Source organism: Scleropages formosus, chromosome 19, assembly GCF_900964775.1.
Source record: "Scleropages formosus chromosome 19, fSclFor1.1, whole genome shotgun sequence".
In the NCBI taxonomy this organism is placed as follows: Eukaryota; Metazoa; Chordata; class Actinopteri; order Osteoglossiformes; family Osteoglossidae; genus Scleropages; species Scleropages formosus.
In genome coordinates this window covers 25903411-25910354 of record NC_041824.1, presented here as the reverse complement: position 1 = coordinate 25910354, position 6944 = coordinate 25903411, and the positions used below count along the sequence as shown (strand labels likewise).

General features: G+C 45.4%; 1 long non-coding RNA gene across 3 annotated transcripts; it reads right to left on the bottom strand.

Moving 5' to 3' along the window:
• Window positions 1-208: 208 nt before the first annotated feature.
• Window positions 209-6448, bottom strand: LOC114909164 (uncharacterized). Of its 3 annotated transcripts, none has more exons than XR_003797140.1 (3): window positions 6256-6448; window positions 3224-3341; window positions 209-370 (listed from the first exon to the last, which is right to left on the bottom strand). It is a non-coding gene; the product is annotated as an uncharacterized LOC114909164 (long non-coding RNA). The 3 variants fall into 3 exon arrangements; XR_003797142.1 differs by having other exon boundaries at window positions 6268-6448; XR_003797141.1 differs by having other exon boundaries at window positions 356-370; window positions 3188-3341.
• Between the last annotated feature and the right edge of the window lie 496 nt (window positions 6449-6944).

Here is a 6944-nt window from a genome sequence, read left to right as displayed (position 1 = left end):
GCTCAAAAAATTTTTTTTCCTAAAAAACATCTCCCATCCACAGCCTACCCCAATCCAAGCATACAAACCTGTCCTGGACACCTAAACCCCAGCCACATCACAAGACATTCACCACAGAAATTTCAAACCCACCTGCAATTCTACACAAAACACCCACAAGGGAGAGCCATCACTCCACAATGGACATCTCTCTCTCTCTCTCACACACACACACACACACACACACACACACACACACACACACACACACACACACACACACACAGCTTCCTTGAGAGTAAAGAAGGTGGCCCACAGCTCCCTATCCCACTTTAGGTGGGACACAACCCTTTTTCACACCTCTCTGCCTCACACACACACACACACACACCTTGGGATATAAACGACTGCACTGCCCCCCTAGCCAGCAGATTCTCCTCTGAAGGAGCACCAGCTAGGTGCGAAACGTCAGGAGTCCTGCTTAAGCTTTACGAAAGCTACACTGAACATTAATATCTGTTATCTGTTCTGAATAACAACCCAACCAAGTGCTCAGTGTAAAAACCAAGGATCCGCCATCACCAAATGGAAACAACTCGATATTGATGAAAGAACACTACATCAGCGGAGTTGTGCCTGGGACTTTGAACGGAGCACTTGCGCACAAAGCGGCACCAACAACGGACCTGGAAAACTCGGGAACGCTTTTTAAGCAAAGGTGCATGCTCCTCACCGCACGCAAGGGGGACACCGACGGGGATCGGAGACAAGCAGACGGACGACGCATCGACGAGCGACGACCTGGAGACCGACCGGCACGGGACCACGCATTGAAGGAGGCAGCGAAGGCACGCCTGGACACACGGGGATTACAATCTCTTCTGGTGGACAAACCGACACGGACCTGCCGAGGGAGAGCCCCGGGTTCTCGCGGGTTATAAAAAAACCTCCGGGAGCTGCAACAGAGACGCGGGGGGGGGGGGATGGGGGTAAGACTGGGGTCCTTCTGTACCTGCCTGGCGACTTTCTGTATTGTCTCTCACTGTTGATGTGATTGTGTACATTGCTGTCTGTACCACTCGGAATACTTGGGCCCAACATTGTTTTACTTACTGACTGATATTTTCTTATTTTTATTATTCAGAATCAGAATCAGAACAAGCTTTACTGCCAAGTATGTACACACATACAAGGAATTTGTCCTGGTGACAGAAACTTCCACAGCACAGACAGAATGACAGTGACAAGACACAGATGAGAAGATAGAATATGTGAATAAAGGATTAAAAAATATAAAGTACACAATATACAAAAAATAGTCACTAGACATTATATGTATGTTCTATACAAATGCAAGGGAATGTGAGTAAGACATATGATGTGATAAATAGATATAAATATAAACAGCGTTATGTATTGCACTGGTTTACTCTCTAGGGGGGATTTAGCTGTTCATGAGGTAGATGGCCTGAGGAAAGAAACTTTTCTTGTGCCTGGCTGTCCTGGTGCTCAGTGCTCTGTAGCGCCGGCCAGATGGCAAAGGTTCGAAGAGGAAGTGGCCTGGATGCGAGGGGTCTACAATGATTTTGCTAGCCCTTTTACTGACTCTGGACGAGTACAGCTTTTGGAGAGCTGGGGGGGATGTGCCGATGATTCTTCCAGCAGTCCGAACTATCCGCTGTAACCTTCTGATGTCTGATTTCGTAGCTGAGCCGAACCAGACAGTTATAGAAGTGCAGAGGACAGACTCGATGACTGCAGAGTAGAATTGCATCAGTAGCTCCTGTGGCAGGTTGAACTTCCTCAGCTGGCGAAGGAAGTACAACCTCTGCTGGGCCTTCTTCACAATGGAGTCTATGTGGAACTCCCACTTCAGGTCCTGTGAGATGGTAGTGCCCAGGAACCTGAATGACTCCACTGTTGCCACAGTGCTGTTCATGATGGCGAGTGGGGATAATGCTGAGGTGTTTCTCTTAAAGTCTACAATCATCTCCACTGTTTTGAGCGTGTTCAGCTCCAGGTTGTGATGACTGCACCAGACAGCCAGCTCTTTAACCTCCTCTCTATTATAACGGAAATGTATAATAATGAAAAATGGCAAGTTTGCGGAATAGATTTCATGTTTGAGCGCAACATGGTGGGGGCAAGCAGTCTTAAAGATAATAATGGACAACCACTTCACCCCACACCAAACAAAACATTAACCAAAACATACTGCAAATTAATACAGTCCGTGCACCACTTAATCATAAGAGAGGGATTGTCACAGACTGAGCTGTGACAGGCAAGTTGTTCCAAGGAATCAGCAAGATGCCGGCAAAGTACCAACAATGTAACGCTAAACCTTGTTGCTGTTGCCTGTCACATGCATTTTATCTTGTATTGTTATATTGTTTGTTCTGGTTTCGTATTCCATTTAACACTGTTTGTTTGAACTAGATTGGGTGCCGGGAAAGGCCTACCGGTATCTGTCTGGTTGTCATTAACTAATATTTCTTTTATAAAGATATGGCAGGTATATGTAACTGTGTGGAGAGTGAATGTATTTATTGTTTTTAGAAGAACATTTCTGTAGACTTTTTCCTTACCATGTAGCTGTCTGGTGTTCTGTTGTGTTTGGTGCCTTGTGTTGTAAACCCGATGGAGTCAACTATTTGGGGTATATCTAGGGGGGAGTCCTTGGGCACAACCAACTAGGTAGGGGTGTTTTACTGTGTAGTGTGAAATGTTTTTATAAGATGTATGTAGGGATTTTTATAGTAAAAAATGTTTAGTATTGTTTGTATGTTTTAGTATTTATTTTAGATGTAATTTTTGGGGGAAATGTATTTTGAAATAAATTGAGGCTGTTATGGTATAATCAGAGGGCGGAGCTATAGCTATATAGGTTTGTATTAGGGCACTAGTGAGAGAGCTTGATACAAACTTATGTAGTTACTCTCATGCAGTGAATAGGAGAGTTATGCATTAATATTGATATAAGGGCTAAGCCCATGGCTCATAGGCCTCATGTTCTTTATAACTTTATGTTTGTTTTGTACTTGGTTGAGGGTTTATGTGTTTTGAAGAATACTTTTTAGTAAAGGGAAATAAACCTTTTGGTCCACTACTTCAATTCTCCACTGCTGCTTCCATCCGTCGTCCATACCCTCACAGGGATGCCTTAAAAAAGGGAGATTTTCCAAAAGGTGTGATGAGACAGGTAAACACACACACACACACACACACACACACACACACACACACACACACACACAGCTTCCTCGAGAGTAAAGAAGGTGGCCCACAGCTCCCTATCCCACTTTAGGTGGGACACGGCCCTTTTTCACACCTCTCTGCCTCACACACACACACACACACACCTTGGGATATAAACGACTGCACTGCCCCCCTAGCCAGCAGATTCTCCTCTGAAGGAGCACCAGCTAGGTGCGAAACGTCAGGAGTCCTGCTTAAGCTTTACGAAAGCTACACTGAACATTAATATCTGTTATCTGTTCTGAATAACAACCCAACCAAGTGCTCAGTGTAAAAACCAAGGATCCGCCATCACCAAATGGAAACAACTCGATATTGATGAAAGAACACTACATCAGCGGAGTTGTGCCTGGGACTTTGAACGGAGCACTTGCGCACAAAGCGGCACCAACAACGGACCTGGAAAACTCGGGAACGCTTTTTAAGCAAAGGTGCATGCTCCTCACCGCACGCAAGGGGGACACCGACGGGGATCGGAGACAAGCAGACGGACGACGCATCGACGAGCGACGACCTGGAGACCGACCGGCACGGGACCACGCATTGAAGGAGGCAGCGAAGGCACGCCTGGACACACGGGGATTACAATCTCTTCTGGTGGACAAACCGACACGGACCTGCCGAGGGAGAGCCCCGGGTTCTCGCGGGTTATAAAAAAACCTCCGGGAGCTGCAACAGAGACACGGGGGGGGGGGGGATGGGGGTAAGACTGGGGTCCTTCTGTACCTGCCTGGCGACTCTCTGTATTGTCTCTCACTGTTGATGTGATTGTGTACATTGCTGTCTGTACCACTCGGAATACTTGGGCCCAACATTGTTTTACTTACTGACTGATATTTTCTTATTTTTATTATTCAGAATCAGAATCAGAACAAGCTTTACTGCCAAGTATGTACACACATACAAGGAATTTGTCCTGGTGACAGAAACTTCCACAGCACAGACAGAATGACAGTGACAAGACACAGATGAGAAGATAGAATATGTGAATAAAGGATAAAAAATATAAAGTACACAATATACAAAAAATAGTCACTAGACATTATATGTATGTTCTATACAAATGCAAGGGAATGTGAGTAAGACATATGATGTGATAAATAGATATAAATATAAACAGCGTTATGTATTGCACTGGTTTACTCTCTAGGGGGGATTTAGCTGTTCATGAGGTAGATGGCCTGAGGAAAGAAACTTTTCTTGTGCCTGGCTGTCCTGGTGCTCAGTGCTCTGTAGCGCCGGCCAGATGGCAAAGGTTCGAAGAGGAAGTGGCCTGGATGTGAGGGGTCTACAATGATTTTGCTAGCCCTTTTACTGACTCTGGACGAGTACAGCTTTTGGAGAGCTGGGGGGGATGTGCCGATGATTCTTCCAGCAGTCCGAACTATCCGCTGTAACCTTCTGATGTCTGATTTCGTAGCTGAGCCGAACCAGACAGTTATAGAAGTGCAGAGGACAGACTCGATGACTGCAGAGTAGAATTGCATCAGCAGCTCCTGTGGCAGGTTGAACTTCCTCAGCTGGCGAAGGAAGTACAACCTCTGCTGGGCCTTCTTCACAATGGAGTCTATGTGGAACTCCCACTTCAGGTCCTGTGAGATGGTAGTGCCCAGGAACCTGAATGACTCCACTGTTGCCACAGTGCTGTTCATGATGGCGAGTGGGGATAATGCTGAGGTGTTTCTCTTAAAGTCTACAATCATCTCCACTGTTTTGAGCGTGTTCAGCTCCAGGTTGTGATGACTGCACCAGACAGCCAGCTCTTTAACCTCCTCTCTATTATAACGGAAATGTATAATAATGAAAAATGGTAAGTTTGCGGAATAGATTTCATGTTTGAGCGCAACATGGTGGGGGCAAGCAGTCTTAAAGATAATAATGGACAACCACTTCACCCCCACACCAAACAAAACATTAACCAAAACATACTGCAAATTAATACAGTCCGTGCACCACTTAATCATAAGAGAGGGATTGTCACAGACTGAGCTGTGACAGGCAAGTTGTTCCAAGGAATCAGCAAGATGCCGGCAAAGTACCAACAATGTAACGCTAAACCTTGTTGCTGTTGCCTGTCACATGCATTTTATCTTGTATTGTTATATTGTTTGTTCTGGTTTCGTATTCCATTTAACACTGTTTGTTTGAACTAGTGAACTCGTGACCCCATATGGGACAAGCGGTTCTGAAAATGTGTGTGTGTGTGTGTGTGTTTGAACTAGATTGGGTGCCGGGAAAGGCCTACCGGTATCTGTCTGGTTGTCATTAACTAATATTTCTTTTATAAAGATATGGCAGGTATATGTAACTGTGTGGAGAGTGAATGTATTTATTGTTTTTAGAAGAACATTTCTGTAGACTTTTTCCTTACCGTGTAGCTGTCTGGTGTTCTGTTGTGTTTGGTGCCTTGTGTTGTAAACCCGATGGAGTCAACTATTTGGGGTATATCTAGGGGGGAGTCCTTGGGCACAACCAACTAGGTAGGGGTGTTTTACTGTGTAGTGTGAAATGTTTTTATAAGATGTATGTAGGGATTTTTATAGTAAAAAATGTTTAGTATTGTTTGTATCTTTTAGTATTTATTTTAGATGTAATTTTTGGGGGAAATGTATTTTGAAATAAATTGAGGCTGTTATGGTATAATCAGAGGGCGGAGCTATAGCTATATAGGTTTGTATTAGGGCACTAGTGAGAGAGCTTGATACAAACTTATGTAGTTACTCTCATGCAGTGAATAGGAGAGTTATGCATTAATATTGATATAAGGGCTAAGCCCATGGCTCATAGGCCTCATGTTCTTTATAACTTTATGTTTGTTTTGTACTTGGTTGAGGGTTTATGTGTTTTGAAGAATACTTTTAGTAAAGGGAAATAAACCTTTTGGTCCACTACTTCAATTCTCCACTGCTGCTTCCATCCGTCGTCCATACCCTCACAGGGATGCCTTAAAAAAGGGAGATTTCCAAAAGGTGTGATGAGACATCTCTCTAACACACACACACACACACACACACACACACACACACACACACACACACACACAGCTTCCTCGAGAGTAAAGAAGGTGGCCCACAGCTCCCTATCCCACTTTAGGTGGGACACGGCCCTTTTTCACACCTCTCTGCCTCACACACACACACACACACACACACCTTGGGATATAAACGACTGCACTGCCCCCCTAGCCAGCAGATTCTCCTCTGAAGGAGCACCAGCTAGGTGCGAAACGTCAGGAGTCCTGCTTAAGCTTTACGAAAGCTACACTGAACATTAATATCTGTTATCTGTTCTGAATAACAACCCAACCAAGTGCTCAGTGTAAAAACCAAGGATCCGCCATCACCAAATGGAAACAACTCGATATTGATGAAAGAACACTACATCAGCGGAGTTGTGCCTGGGACTTTGAACGGAGCACTTGCGCACAAAGCGGCACCAACAACGGACCTGGAAAACTCGGGAACGCTTTTTAAGCAAAGGTGCATGCTCCTCACCGCACGCAAGGGGGACACCGACGGGGATCGGAGACAAGCAGACGGACGACGCATCGACGAGCGACGACCTGGAGACCGACCGGCACGGGACCACGCATTGAAGGAGGCAGCGAAGGCACGCCTGGACACACGGGGATTACAATCTCTTCTGGTGGACAAACCGACACGGACCTGCCGAGGGAGAGCCCCGGGTTCTCGCGGGTTATAAAAAAA